Source organism: Pezoporus occidentalis, unplaced genomic scaffold (genome assembly GCF_034315485.1).
Source record: "Pezoporus occidentalis ecotype Australia unplaced genomic scaffold, CSIRO_AGI_Poc_V1 ctg63, whole genome shotgun sequence".
Classification (NCBI taxonomy): domain Eukaryota; kingdom Metazoa; phylum Chordata; class Aves; order Psittaciformes; family Psittacidae; genus Pezoporus; species Pezoporus occidentalis.
In genome coordinates this window covers 1,421,259-1,437,752 of record NW_026915977.1, presented here as the reverse complement: position 1 = coordinate 1,437,752, position 16,494 = coordinate 1,421,259, and the positions used below count along the sequence as shown (strand labels likewise).

The 16,494-nt window shown below is 38.4% G+C and overlaps 1 protein-coding gene across 3 annotated transcripts in view; it reads right to left on the bottom strand.

Annotated features, from left to right (window-relative positions):
- Positions 1–16,494, bottom strand: part of CTNNA2 (catenin alpha 2) — a 440,210-nt gene that overhangs the window by 115,732 nt on the left and 307,984 nt on the right. The window lies entirely within an intron of this gene.

The window sequence follows — 16,494 nt, the reverse complement described above, 5'->3', positions numbered from 1 at the left end:
GCTACCTTTCTCTTAGGAGAAAACTGCTTCTCTGAAGATTTGTCACATCTCTTGCCACACTGAACTCTGTTTGATAGCTTTTCATCAAGAATCAAAATGATCTTCCATTCTTTTGGCAGTACTTTTTCCTTCCCAATGCTGTTTTCAAGTACTCCTATTTAGAATTGTTCCTTGCATATGATTAAGAGCAATTTTCTATTTCCAGCTGAGCCTAATAGCATACATTTCTGGAAACTATTGAGAAGTCACTTTTGGGGTAGGATGGGGATTAAACATACCCTTTCAATAATGATTTCAGAAACGCACAGCACTGTTATCAGCCCTACATGGCCACGTTGGCAAGCGGCCTGTGTTCTAGCCTTGTGCTTGAAGCATTCATTGCAGAGAATGACTGCTTTCTATTACTGTCTGTACTTCTAATTATGATATGAGGCCTATATATTTATGATCATTTAGAATCTGTAAAACCCATGCCTTTTTTTTAATTTGGAAATTCAAACATAAAAACCATAAATTTACCTCTTAGTTTTTTAAAACGAATCTATTACAAATTCTGGAGTTAATTGTACAAATTGACACCAGAAAACAGAGAGAGCATTTGCTATGATACAAGAGGAGGCATCTGTGTAACCCGCTGATATTTTTATCTCGCTTTTCTTGTGTTCATACTTTGACTGAGTTCTTCTGGTCCCCAGCTGAAGAACTGCAGCTCTTTAGCCTAAGCAATGTCACTGTATGCTTTTGGGTTTTGATGTCCTGAATTCAGATCCCGGTATTTTGTCCAAGCCAGTAGCTGTCATATGCGCACACAATCTGTAGTTTTTCAAGCTGAAAAACTCATTTTCACAATAAAAGTGAGGCAGACAAGTTTGGTATAGAAAGTCTCTCTTAACTGTTGAAATGGTACAACAGGGAGTGCCAAATGAGCTAGTCTCAGCCAGGTTCCTGGTGTGTTAGACTACAAAGCTGTATTCTAAGAAAACTTTCATTTGCTCTAGCTGTGTGCTATGTACTAGCTGAACCAAGTCTCCTTGGTGACATTAGTGTTTTGGGATGTTTTATTTTCCCGGTCAAATAATTAGATTTCTTTAATATTGTTTAAATTCTTCTCTTCCTTCTCACTGTTTAATCTTTAATGCGGTGGCTTAGAAAGATACATAACCACGCAAAATGTTTTAAGACATTTTTTTGCTAGGGCAAAGATAATTTATTTTTTGTTTAAAATAAAATCAGGGAATAATTTGCTAAAGTTCAAATTGCAGTGAGCATTAATACAATAAGAATCATCAAACAGCAAAGGTTGTGACCCTTAAGGCTAGATCAGGGTGGTGTTTTAAAGCTCTCAAACAAAATAACTAGTTCACAATTTTCCTTCACTGACCTCATGCAGGGCAAACGTATTTTGTGCTCCCATCATCATGTAAGGTCAAGCACTTAATGCCTGGCACCCATTATTGTTGGTCAGAAAATTGTCCCGAATAGAAAGTTGGGACTTCTTCCAGGCTAGTCAGCTATGGGATACAATAACACTGAATAAACCAGGCATCTGATAACCTGCGCTGTTTAGGAGCAAAGGCTCCTGACATTCCTTAAATAGTACTTGGAAAAAAAATAGGAATTCTGAGATTGACTTAAAAGTTTGTAATTTAGGTTCCAAACCTCGGTGGGTTTTATTGCTCATAGGAGGAAACTAGCACTGGGAGAAGGCCCATGATACATCTAGCATCTCTCCTAAGCCTCGCTTCAAATTTATCCTGCAAGTTTCTTGTTCTAGTTTTCAATTACATAAACAGTTGACCCCAAGGTATATCCTATTGTGAAATGCAAGACAACTGGAAACCCTTCTGTGACCCTTAGGCCACACAACACTGACTGTCAGTATCCATCTGGCCAGTCCCTTCTCTCTCCAAACTAGAGAAAAGCCTGTTCTATACTGCTTACTGAATAACTCCCTGCTCTGTGCAATTGCCTGAATCATGCCTACATGCTGTTTGAGATGCTAAATGGCATGAACCAGTCTGTGCTGGAAAACAGGCTACTAAATCAAGTGGGCAGAGATCCAGTCAAGCTCTCTCAATGGAAATATTTTATTAACACATGTGAATACAGACGAAGTTGAAGAGACACTTCTTCCATGCCACGCAATATTTTTACTTATGCAGGAAGTTTAACCTGTTACTTATAAAATGGCTACTGCCTTTTCATCTGTACACAAAACCCCTTCTTCACTGTTTGATTTCAAAGAAGTAGATATTTGTTTAGTAAATCACATTATTGAAAAATAAATATCATGGCATGTGATGTTACATAGCTTCAGGCAGGTCTGTCAAACACCATCTGTTCTGTGCCGAAAATATAAGTTTATTAAAGTTTATTTATTTAAATCCTTAAATACTCTTATATTAATGTTGCTCTGCGATAAATTTCTGGCCTTCATTCCTAGAAGGGATAGAAAGGAATTCAGTGGTTTCCTGAAAAAAGCCATACAGCTTAGTATCAAGCCTTATAGTATTTCTCTGTTAATCTTTTTCCGCAAAGGGAAGAAAGATACTTTGGAGATGGGATAAGAAGGAAGCAAAAGCTGCTGCTGGCATTGGGTTAAAAGGAGAAGGAGGAGAAATGCACAGAATTCCTTCAATGCCTAAATATTGCTATTCAGAATTCCTGTGGACAAAATTATGTCTATTCATGGTGTAATGAGGAGAACTTTGCTACAGGAGAATATATTAATCAGGCCCTTGATTTCTAGGCACTATTAAAGAATTTGCATACTGTTTTTACTCAAGATATTTTCAAACTATGCTCTCGATCTGTGATATTCCCATTCTAACCTCCTCAGAGCTTTTCCCTGTCTGTTGGATTTATCCTCAGTTGATCAGGATAAGCTAATTTCTGAAGGCCTTCCCCCACTGAGGAATGTGTTTTCCATTGCATTTCTACTCCAAGGCTGCAGTCCCCCTCCCAGATCACACAACATAAGATCCAGATCCCTGAATATATTTTCCAAGCATTTTTAAGCTTGATTTACCACCTGGCATGAGAATTTGAGTAGTTTTTCAACACATCCATGTCCAGTTAGTGGAAGAAATCTAGGTGCCGTTCTATTACCCTACAAAATATCTACAGTCACAACCACTGTCAACATTACTTGAAACAATAAACCAAGTACAGAATACAATCATTGCCTTCCTTATGTTAAGCAAAGTCTAAACAGCCCCACAGTTAAACTCGTATCATTTTAGGTAAGCACTTAGTTAGACAGGGAGCTTCAATTTCATTTGGTAAGGAAGAGAAATGAAAAAAATAACAAAAATCACTTAAGAATGGGATGAAATTTTAGCATCTGCTAGAATGACCTCTATAGGACTGGTCTTCCTTTTGAAAACAGACCTTTTTCCTCTCATTTTCTTCTCCTCATGAGCTGTTCACAGTTTATATTATTGGAGTAAAATAAAAATCTCACAACTATTAAAGACATTTATATCCCATGACTCGCTCATTACAGATGTCTCTTGATCAGCATGAGGTACTTGGCAGGACACTCATTTCCAACTATAGAGTGTATCACAGAGTCAAGACATGGGCAGTCAGGCCGATTAGCCGAGAGATATAGCACATTTTGGATGAGACACAGTCGACCTAGCAAGAAGATGCTCCAGACTAGAGCTGTGTTGTTAGATTTGAATAATTCCAAACACCAGATCATACAGCTTAAATTTCAGCACAGATAAGATTGCTACTACCAAAATTATTATTATAAAGAGGGCTTAGACATTATGGTAATGAATATCCTTGTACAGAAAAGTTAGGATTACAGTTGTATGAGATGCAAACATAGTATTTTGAGCATATTATTTTTTAAAAAGTACAATCAATGCCAAAGAACATGGCTGACAATAGCAACCTATTAAAGAAGGGGTTTGAGTGCCAAGAAACACACAAAAAGTGCAGCAACTGCAGGCCTACAACATAATATCATAGACAAAAAGCAATGTATACCACAGCTAAATGAGTGATGTTAGAGGGAGCTATTCCTCTTTTCCTTTAAAGCTCATAATTTAAAAGGTCAGTGTTTCAATTTAGTAACTACAACAATAATAATAATGATGATGATGATGCCTAAAACTGTGTAAGAACTTTTGCAATGGCTGTTTTCACACATTCCTTTATGTTTGCTGCATTACATATAGGCCAAAATACCTGGGAAAGCTTGGTCTCCTAACATATTACATGTTGGTTGTTCAAGACACACTGCCATTAATCAAGTAATTTAGACTCCAGGAGACAGGTGGAAAGATTATCTTTTGATACAAAAGCTACCAGACTTTGATATACTTTTATATTTTCATCATCCCCTAGGTAGGTGGTTCCACTATTTACGGTTTATTCAAAACTTCAATATCAGAATGTTTTATTAAGGTGCAAATTGACGCTCAAAAATGTATCTGTCCTAATATTTTATTTTAAATGTTGAACAACACCACTCTTAAAAACTATGCACAGGTTCAAGAGCTCTTTCAAAAGTGATGGAGTTAGTGCTAAGAGAAAAAAACATTTTGAACAGCAGATATAAGATGGATAAATGCTTTTAAGCAGAAAGTTAGGTTTGAACATACCAATTCACAGTCTCCTCCTGAGAAGTTAAGACTAATTTTGGGTCAGGAAAAGGCTAAGTTGTTTTTTTCTAGCAGAAGTGAGTAGACACTAAATTTCACTGAAAATCCTAGGTATCCACTAGGGAGATGGATCAGGAAAACATGTCTTAGAAAATATGTGTGCTTCCTCTCTGGGTGAGCTAAAGAAGACATTTTAGTATAAATAAGTTTGAAAAACAAAAAAGAAAGCATAGTAAGAAGTGTCTTAGGATCATGGAGTGATTGCAAATTACTGAATCTGCTCAGCTCAGTGATTTCATCCACACATTACATTTATTCCTATAAGTTATTTTGGGTTTTATCATTTATCCGAAGTAACTACATTAGAGGTTCTGCAATCACCTGTTTCCCATCTTCAGTTTTGCTAGGGAATCACCTCCCATGGAATGACTATTTGTACCTTCCTTTTTCCTTTTAAGAATTAATTTTTTCTTGAAAATAAGGAAAGAGAGAATTTTGCATAAAAGGGGGAGAAAAGGTTGCTTAGATACCCTTTTTATACTCAAGACTTTTGGTTTTTGTGTTATGCAGTAGCAACGGAGAAAGGTTCAGTCGCCACAAAGAAAGGACAAGACAGAAAGATCCCACTGTTTTGCCAGTTTGCAATGAAACACTGAATTACAGGCTTTCTTCATGGCACTTCCACAATACTGCTCAGTTCCAGAATGTTATTCACTAAATAACCTATTCAGAAATGCATGTTACAGGCAAGAAGTGCCCCTAAAATCAAACGATTGCTTTCAGCAGTTTTTAATTACCTTACCAAATTGTGACCAGATCACAATGAGTGTAATTGGTTCCAGTGTAGCATAAATAATCACAGCTATGCAGAAACCGGGCAAGCCACATCCTTGCAATCCCAGACAGTAAATAAAGTCAATGAAATACAAATGTACCATGAGCTGGCCATATCAGTACCTGAGGTGTGCAAATCTTGTCCTGGATCCAAGCAAGTTTTATCTAGATCTGTACATAATTAAAACTAAGTAATGAAACGCAGAAATTATGAAAACTGAATATGCAAATGGCTGAAGAAGAATCTCTTTTTCTATTTTATGTTTTTAGGCAGCCCACATCACCACAATATCTGAATGCCTTCAAGTGGAGTGGTGAATTGGTGAATTAAGTGCTGTGTTTAATATCAGCCGTGTGTGGTTTCTTCTTTTATCTTCTCACAAGAAGGAGGATTTGTGTGTAAAGAAGTATTTTACTTCTCACGTACTGGCATCTAAGCTTCCCTAAAAAAAGAACTGACTGAAGAATTTATACTTATAATGGTATTAGAGGTTGCCTAAAATGGAGAACTTTTTCATTCTTGAGAATGAAGGCAGCAGTTTGTTGGGTTTGGTTGTCTTGCTTTCATTTGTAGATATCCATTGAATATTTCTGTATTTCTGTGATATTTGAACTAGGGTTTCCAAGATCACTGTGGTGAAGATACTGTCCTCTTCTAGCTACTAGCCAAGATTGGATTTTACAGCGTACTAAAGTACCAAAAATGCAGAAAAGGCAACTGGTGGAACTTTCCTAGTTAGAAGGCAAGTGTTAACATATAGATCTCATTGGTTTTCATCAGCTAAAACATATGCACTGGCTCTTTTTTTTAAATTTTAGAAGGGGGGAGAAAGCTGTGCACCTATTAGAAGTTCTTCCCCAACACAAAAATATCCTGGCATCCTTTAAGAGTTGTGTTGTACACTTAAATTCAGATTATAATCCAAGAAACAATGCCATGCTCCACTATTTAAAAGGTGACTACAAAGAAGATGGAGAATCCCTTTCTTACAAGGAGTTCCCATGGAAAAGACAAGGGGTGATGGGCACAAGTTACTCATGGGAAAATTCTGAGTGGGCACAACAGGAACATTTTTCACACGAGAACAACCATCACTGGAATAATCTCCCCAGGAAAGTGGTGACTCCCCAACACCGGACACTTTCAAGACTGGGCTGGATAGGGAGCTGGGACATCTAGTCTAGCTCATGCTTTTGCCTAGAAAGACAAAAGACGGGTAAACTGAGACAGGTTTTTCTGATAAGTCCTCAAAAAAATCTCTCCAATACATGCATAAAGTAGTCTATATCACTATAAATGAGGTGATATGAGTTTCAGCATGTCTTCAAGTACTGATGTCTCTGAAGGTTCCCCTCATTCTTTTTTGTTCGAAGGGTGTAGCTTTGGAATGACATGTATTAGAATATCGATCTGCAGAATATTTCTTGTAGTTAAAGAGCATCTTTTCCTTTGCAATGCTTACTCAGAGGCCTCAAAGAGGAAGCCATAGGAGTTCTCATAAAGTAAACTGCATTTTTCTATTCAGAAGTTATCAGTATACAAAATTGATGGTTACACTTAAATGCATATAAAAAAATAACATTTCTGAGGAAAGAAATGTGGATGGTGTAAACTGTTATAAACCCATCAGCTTCACTGAAGCCACACTAATTCACACCAGCTGAGAATTTCCCCACTCATGAGTTAAATTAAATCTTGCAGATGCTTCCATTTAGAAGGTCAAAAATGTTTACTCCAGAATTTAAATTATTCTAATTTCTTCACAGACATCTACTTGCAAAGAGTCCACTACGTACTCCTCATTTAACCACCAACTGCTTTCCAGCTGTAAATTGCAATCTGCTTTTAAATTGCTTCTGGATGGTTTCTCTTAGTCTAAAGTAACGGGAGGAAAAGGACACAGTACACATTTTTTTTCTTTCCCTTCAGATTTGGAAGCCCATAGAGAAAGACTATGTAAATAAGTGTTAAAACAAGTGTTAAAATTTACCCACTTCAATAGAAGCTCTTGAGAAATGTCTATTCTGTTATTATAAGCATAATAATTAATGTTACTAAGTAATGAATTAGTAATTAATAAAGCTTTCTATCATATTTCCTATTAAAATTTTATCTGTTTAAAAGTTGAAATAATACCAGGCAACCAAGAGGAGTGGTAGAGAAGCGCAGGACATGTTATAACATGCAACAAATAATACTGTATGCATCTAAACTCCAGAAACCTATTGAGTAAAACATTGTTATGCTTCCGTTATAGATGAGTGGAAATACTGAGAACTCTTAATGAAAGTGATATTAATATCTAATATAACCACTGGCCTAGGGTTTATGTCTCACTCACTAGAAAGCACTTGTAGCCAATCTTTTCCAAGTTGGTTGTAGAATAAAGGCTCTATCATGAGTCACAGGGATGAGTGTTATTCACGGAATTAAATGCAAGACTACCTAAGACATCTCGCCACCCCTTGGAAACATCCCTTCAGTGTTTTTCAGATCTCCCTCTTGGAGGAACAGGAGAACCACATAATGTTATTGGTTGCAGGCAAAGATTTCAGGGTTTGTTTATGAATTTAAGGAAAAGGCTCCACTCGATGACAATATCTGACTATAACGTTGGTTTCATGATCATATTGAAGCTCCAATAATGCCATTCCATTTAGATGTTGGATTGTTAATGGCATAAAGGCAGATATTATATAGCCTTGGAGTACAAACCCTCCAGCTCTTGTCTGTGCCTGTGTGTAGGACACAGAATTGTCTTGACTGCACTTACACTGCTCTGATTACCAAATACCATGGAAAAACAGGATTTCAACTAATTCGCTGCATCTGTCACTATCTAATAGCTCTCTCATTGAGACATATATTGAGTATCATACTGCATTTCTTTCTTTTTAATTGCATCAAGTTTTTATTCCTTGGATGATGCATAAGGAAATTAGGTCTTTTTTATTTCCTAACCAAAACGTTTTTGCCAATGTACACAGCTGAAAGTCAATGCTAATTCAATATTTGTACTTATAACAGGGAATTAAATGCTTTTTCAAATTCATTGCTACTTTCTAGTCCCTTATCTTGCCAGCTCCCTCCAGACCACCCTGGTGGGCTTTTTGTTTGCTTTTTTTCTTGTTTTCTCCTTATCCTCCAACCTGTCCTGAACACTTTCAGTTACAGCCTACACCAAAACAATATTTGACATTGTTTCAGTTGATGCTTCTTGCAGCCAGTGAAACCACTGCTACTTTCCAGTTCTGTCACCCTACTTGGCAGTGTATTGTGCAGTCTACACAATATCAGGTTAGTGCATGTGTCAAACTTTCTGAGGTAAGTGATGTGTGTCTGGCAACAAGGCTTTTCAGTCTGGCACATCTCCACCTGAAAGCAAACAGCGCACATGAGGCTTAATGGGACACATACTGTAACTTTAGCTGCTAGTTCAAATGAATGGAGGTAGAGGAAAGCCTAGGAAAGACAATAACTCAATTCTCATTACAGTAATTAACCATCCACTTTGAGTACTGGCTTCTTTGTGGCCACGTGTTCCTTTGTGGGGCATCACAACTGTGAGGCATTAGTGATGAAATAAGCCAAAACACAATAAACATAAAAGAACTGTTTAAAGTCCACCCAGACTTTCAAAAGAATGCAAGAACAAAGGACGAGCTCCTTCTATTTTTATGAAGCAAAGCCTTGGTTTATTCCTGTCACCACCTCAGATAAATGTGCTAATTGATACCCATTCAAATAGCTTGTCAGTTTAATCAGAAGAAGTGAAACACAATTACAGGGCATTAGTGTTAAGACCAGCACAAAATAAGGCAATGTCCATGTGGGAGATCTGAAGCAAAAGCCTGTTGAAAATTGTTGACATTTTCATGAATAGTCTTTTTAAAGAAAAAAAAAGAAAAGCTTTGTAACTGCTATTACAAACTAATTAGGCATAAAATATTGCTTTAAATCTATCAACTGATTGGAGTCCTTATTTCTCCTTGTAGATACCAGAATTTTTTTAACCTTCTGTTCTTGGAATAAAACTAAATGCATAAAGGACTTTACTGAAACGATAACTGGTGCATTGACAAAGCCTCTCTGCACACCCTCTCAAGCCAGCAGGAGTTTTACCGTTATTTTCACTGAATGACTGGAACATTCATTTTTCATGGACACTCCAAATTTACACTGAATATAAACCGTATTTTTGGAATCATCAAAGAGATGACTTGGATTAAGTGGATGAAATCGGAGCAGGGAAGGGAAGGGAGCCCTCCTTTTGCCACTGAAGGCGGGGATGCAAGAGAGCTGGATTCAAAAGGACAAACAAACACAAACTTTCTCACAGAGTCTTGCCTGGAGTAATAAAATAGAATCACAGAACAGTTTGGGTTTGAAAGGACCTTAAGACCATCTACTTCCAACCCCCTGCCACAGTCAGGGACACATTCCACCAGACCACATTGCTCAAAGTCCTGTCCAACCTGGCCTTGAACGCTGGCAGGGATGGAGCATTCACAACTTCCTTAGACAGCCTGTTCCAGTTTCTCACCACCCTCACAGTAAAGAATTGCTTCCTTATATCTAACCCAAATCTCCCTGTTAAGGTTTGAACCGACTGCCTCTTGTCCTACCCCTACTGACCCTGATGAAGAGTCCCTCTCCAGCATCTCTGTGGGATATGCTTGGTGCACTCCAGTGCCTTAAGCCCCCCTGACCTCTTCATTTCAAGCTGCACCACAGCTCATTTGCAACTACACAGGTAAAAATCTACACTCAGTTCAGAGGTATAAAGGAAAAGAGGATTCATGAGTCCCCACAACAGGAAATCAGACCAAGACCATTTCCTGGGTGATTCTCAACCATTAAGAGAAACACCAAAACAGCAAACAGGAGTCAGAATAACCCCTGTGCGATTTAGATACTTACTTAGTGTTTTCAAAAAAGTAACTGTCAACACATGCCTTCAGGACAGAGCATAAGCTGAAAAAAGCCTTCTCCTTCCAGCCCTGACTTGCCTTTTAAGATCCAGAAGGCATGGGGGCCCAGATTGTATGAGGCACAGTTAATCTGATTGAGGTGAACTCAGTTTTTTCAATAGTTACAATGCATAGCCCAGGTCCTGGTACCCCTGTGGTAAAAAAAAGAAAATCACTTAAAAAGTCTGTGTGGTAATTCCAAGCTCATAGACTTTGGGGTCTTTAATTGGATTTGGCCTTTTATTCTCTATATTCAGGAGACAGTAATTAATATGACCATCTCTGCCTGGCCCCCAGAGTAACTGGATGAATAGCTCGGCACACCCACACAAATGCCTCCAAAAAGAGTTAATACTATTCAATGTGCAATGTGACAAGTTAACTCTGCTATCCTGATAACGATGGCATAGAAACTGTTAAGGTAAGTGCCATTGGAGCCCATCTCAGAGCTAACGGAAATGGAAGTATATGAATATGCAACATGCAAAAAACACTGTACAGTTTGCAGTCTGCCTAGCCTTTCGAAATAAAGAAGATAAAATTAATTCTATTTATCAAATTTCCTTGATACACTTTCATCTTCTGGCACAACTAAAATACTCAAAATATTGCAAAACAGGGTGGAAACGAGATAGTTCTTTTGGTAGATTGCCACAAAGACTTTTTGTAGCACATGAAGTGTAAAAAATTTTAAGGAATGGTAAATGAAATCACAGCAGACTGAAACCTGTGGCTCCACTGCAAGACCTGAAATAACTCTTAAACAGATGCTAATTGGCACTACCTTCATTCTAATGTTCATAAATGAAACCGAACAAGCCTTCAAAGGTGCCAAATGAAGTCTAGCTGTCCAAAGCGCATTAAAATATGCTTGGCTCTGGTTTGTCAGCTCCAAAGTTATTTATATCCTGTTAAGTTATTTAGATGCTTTTGAAAATTCATTCAATGAGAAAAGTGTGTACTTCTTCAAAAGAAATGGAAGTCTGGGGAACTTAAATTCTTAAATTATCCTGGCTGTGCCTTCCATTATCAATTAGCATTTGCTTTGGAGGTGAACTATTGATCTGGAGTTGAACTGAGTTATTCACTGTGGGAGATTTTTTACTGGGGAAGTGTTCATGGTTTGTATCAAGACAAACACAGTAGCTTATAAGTCTTGGTAGAAATCATGCATTATTAAATGTTATCCACAGACATTTCCAGCTGTTTATAATCTCTTTTAATGACAGAAGCAAATAGAAACTCATTGCAAGTGGTAAAAGTGCCAACTGACCTCTACATCAGGCTTTCTTCTCCCCCTCCCACATTGCTTAAACTTTCATGTTTGAAATTAAACCAATATTAAATATATAATGATGAATCCAATTTTAAATAGTATTAACCTAATAATCCACTAATTTGGGTCTGCCATGAGTTCACTATTAGTTTCAGTAGTAATATACTGAAGTACACCACAGTACCTATTTATTAGTCATTTCTTATATGCTATACCCTATAATTTCATCAGTATTATCTGCAAAATTATAACTGAATAAGTGTTACCTATAAAAATCAATGATTTCAATCAAACAAGAACAACTGTAGAGATTCTGCTTGTTATACACGGTTATGATGTACACCCACAACAGCAACTGAATCCACAGTCTATGGGAACTAGACTACTTCCAATTACCAGTCCAGTTCTGCTTCTAATAGACTATATTTCAGTAAAGTTTTCTTTTGTATGGCAATTAGTGCTGAGGATGAGTCAATTCCATGATGATCAAACGCCGAAAGAAATTTATACAAGTAAACTGAAGCCCAGCAGGAGAAGCTCTGTGGCTTTCCACACCACATGATTCTAGTTGATTCCATGACACTTTGCACTTCAAAACTGCAAAGTAAATTAGTAAGAAAAAGTTGCTGTGAATAAAATGGGCTGCGCTGTGTTAAGTAATTATTTCTAAAGTGTGAAATGGGGAGGAAGTAGCTCATCTCAAAGTAGTGCCATGATGCATCTTACCTCTCTAAAGTGAACGGCCTTCTTATTTTTTCTTTACCTTGCAGGAGCAAACAGAGGACACATAGAATCATAGAATACTTAGGGTTGGAAAGGACCTTAAGATCACCAAGTTCCAGCCCCCCTGCCATGGGCAGGGATACCTCACACTAAACCACGTCACCCAAAGCTCTGTCCAACCTGGCCTTGAACACTGCCAGGCACAAAGCATTCACAACTTCCTTGGGCAACCTAATTGAAAGCTTAATTCTTCTAATGATCTTTTATGTAGGAGATATGTGAAAAGACTCAACCTGTGAAACTACACTGTGTTCCACTATTTGGTCCCCATACTGTTTCTGGAAGAATGTTCTAGATTTTCATGAACAAACAGGAAATGCCCTGTAATTTTGTCCTGGGTTCAGCAGTAGCAGTCATTTTTCCCCTTCTTGGTAGCTGGTGCAGTGCAGTGTTTTGACTTTCAGCTCGGGAACAGAGCTGATAACAAGCGATGTTTTGGTTTGGCCAAGGACTTTGTGAGCCTCATGCTCTGCCAGGGAGGAGGGGGAGCCAGGAGGAAGCAGAGACAGGACACCTGACCCAAACTGACCAAAGAGGTATTCCATACCACAGCACGTCATGCCCAGGATGTTGGGAGTTAGCCGGAAGGGCTGGGGGACTGCAGGGTTGGAGGAGGTATCGGTCAGAGCTTGGTCGGGCTGGGGGGTGCGAGTTATCGGTTGGCTGGTGGTGAGATGATGTATTCTCTGTTATTTCCTTTATCATTATTATCATTGGTGGTAGCAGTAGTGATTTGTGTTATACCTTAGTTACTAAACTGTTCTTATCTCAACCCGTGGGAGTTACATTCTTTTCGATTCTCCTCTCCGTCCCTCCGGGAGCAGGGGGAGGGCAAGAAAGGGGGGGAGTGAGTGAACGAGTTACCTGACTGGGTTTAAACCACGACAAATTTATAAACACATTTTGTTAATGCTGGCTATTTAAGGAACACACAATATAAGTAAGAAGTTCTTTACTGTAAGGGTGGTGAGGCACTGGAAAAGATTGCCCAAAGAAGCTGTAAATGCTCCATTCTTGGCAGTGTTCAAGGCCAGGCTGGGCAGAGCCTTGGGTAACATTGCCTAGTGTGAATCATCCCTGCCCAAGCCTAAGGGGGCTTGGAACTAGATGATCTTAAGGTCCTTTCCAATGCTATTCTCTGATTCCATGAAGAACACACAATCTCCCATATTAAAGACCAGCATTTCTGGGAATGTTAAGGGATGTACTCCACTAAAGAATCCGTGTAGCAATGCTTAACACAGATTGTCCTTAAGTATACCTTGCAAGTATGTGATACTGCATGCACACCCTGTTCCTCAGTATTGAGACCAGTGGTAAAAGAACATTTTAATAGAGAAGTTATGCTCACAGCATGGATTAAAAATACTCTTATGATTGCTCCTGAGGAAACAGAGGATTCTTGCAATTAATTAATAGCTAGATGCATAACAACAGGCTGTTTCAACAAGAAGAAAGTGTTACCTTTTTTCCTGATTAGGTTTTGGGGATTTGACAGGTTTTTTGACAACTACTATTAAAAGTTGCAGGGGCTGAGGAGAAAGGGGAAAACCACGTAAGAATTAAGAAAGAGCCTTCTCCAAGACAAAAGGTGGCACAGATTGGTAGTAATGAATTGTGTACACTACGTTGGCTAAAATATGGCTGTCCATTTAAAGGATAATTGCATATAAACTATTTGTGCAGAATTCATGTGAAATTCAGACAAAAGCCAAGAGGCAGGAGAGGATGAGCAAGAGTGAACTAGTCTGGGTTTAACGGCTCTCAAGTACAAATAAGAGAAAACATTCTACTTTAAGAATCTGTTTCAACAACACGCAATACAGGCTTTTGTTTCGGTTTGTTCATATACATAAGAGAGTCATCCCCAAGAGATCAGAAAGGGTTATTTTCTCAGATTAAATATCATATGGATATTTGAATTATACTTTGCAAGGGTATGACTTCTGAACACACACAGAGCCATTTAGTGACCTGCTCAGGAGAAAGAGCAAATGTGTGTCTGCAAAGCATAAACTCATTTTGGCCTCGGTTCTGAAATTGTCTTTGAGGTTTGACCTTCAGAAGAACTTCACATAACACAGATGGGTTGACTAGGGCTGGCCACTGGAAAGCATTTAAGAAATCAGTGTTGCACAGCATTCGGTAACAGAGCAGAACAAGGCCCTAAATATATCAAGTGAACTCTTCTCTGCTGGAATAATCTGTATGTTAATAGTCTGTTCTCTGGGACAGGAAGTGTTACCTTCAGGAGGAGAATGGATAGAATACAATAATTTCAATGCAGGGCTTTGAAATAATATTTTAGTATTTCAAGATTGCAATAGGTTCATATTTTACCAGTGTAGTGATATAATATTATAATATATTAAATAATTTTATAACTTACTATACATTCAAATACAGTAACTGCAAGATGGGGATAGTCTGCATTTAGAGGTAATCAATGTCAAAAGATTTTGTAAGCTTCCCTATAGTGTAGGAAAATTAGGCAAAGGCAGCAATACTACACCAGGACGGTTGTTCTGGCCATCATGTTACACTCCCTGATGGCTGTAGCCCTGATGTGCATGGACAAGATGAGGAGTGGGCAGCCTTAAATACATAACCGCATCAGGCGAGGTACTTAAAACGCTTAAGGTGAGCCTGTTTACCAATATCATATGCTCACGCAAAACAAAGGAGCCGTGTGTACAAAATTACTATTTCACAGGCTTCTCTTTAGAAAGAGACATCTGTTTTGTTAAAAAATAACTGCCTTAAATACACAGTTGTGTGCACACAGCTACAGGTATTTGTATACTCAAGGATGAAATTTCCTTTCTTACATTACTTCCTAAATCAAGATAAGAATGTCCATAAATCACCTAATATAGCTGAAGAGTAGAAATTTGGGGTAAGAATGCTTTAAACAAAAAATAAGGCTAGCAGAATGACTCCCCATGCTAGCATTCATTTTGACTGATGAATTCCAGAGCAGTTTATTACAACAAATAGCATCTCCTAGTAAAATTCTGTACTTCTAATATCATTCTTCTCTCCAAAACCATACGTTTCTGACATCAGAAAGAAATTGCAACAACATGCAGAAGAATGAGCTTGCCTCTGACAGCTATTTCCAATATTCCGCATAACTTAAAATTTTATCAAGACAACAAGAAAGCTGGATGACAAATATTTATGCATTTGCATGTAATGCTTTGATAATTCAAATCCACTTTTACCTTTATACAATCAAAATAAATCAATATTCAAAACAGCCATGATATCTTGACTGGCATATTAAATATATTCAGTGCTAAGAAGGGCAATACTCAGTATTAAGCATTACGCTAAATATCTTATTTCAACCGCCACTTCCTTTCTATGCCAAAATTTGTTCAAATTACAGAAGTAAACAGTTGACAATAAAATACCAGTTTTGGTTGACCCTGGCTGGATGCCCAGTGACCACCAAAGTCACCCTGTCACTGACCCCCTCAGCTGGGCAGGGGAGAGAATATACAACAAAAGGCTCATCGGTCAGGATAAGGACAAGGAGAGATCACTCACAAGTTATCATCATGGGCAAAACAGACTTGGGGAAATGAATTTGGTTTATTACCAATCAAATCAGGCTGGGGTAATGAGAAATAAACCCAAATCTTAAAACACCTTCTCCCCATCCTTCCCTTCTTCCCAGGCTCAACTTCATTACCAATTTCTCTATCTCCTCCCCCCGAGTGTTGCAGGGGGACGGGGAATGGGGTTATGGTCAGTTCTTCACATGTTGTCTTTGCTGCTCCTTCCTTGTCAAGGGAGGATCCTCACCCTCCTCTCCTGCTCCAGCATGGGTCCATCCCATGGGGTGCAGTCCTTCGTGAAAAGACGGCTCTAGTTGTTTCTCTCACATATTCTCACTCTTCAGCTATAGTTGCACAGTTCCCCCCCTTTTGTAGATACATTATCCTGGAGGTGCTGCCACCATCACTCCGTCTTGGAGCCGGCTGCATTAACTCCATGGGACGTAAAGGA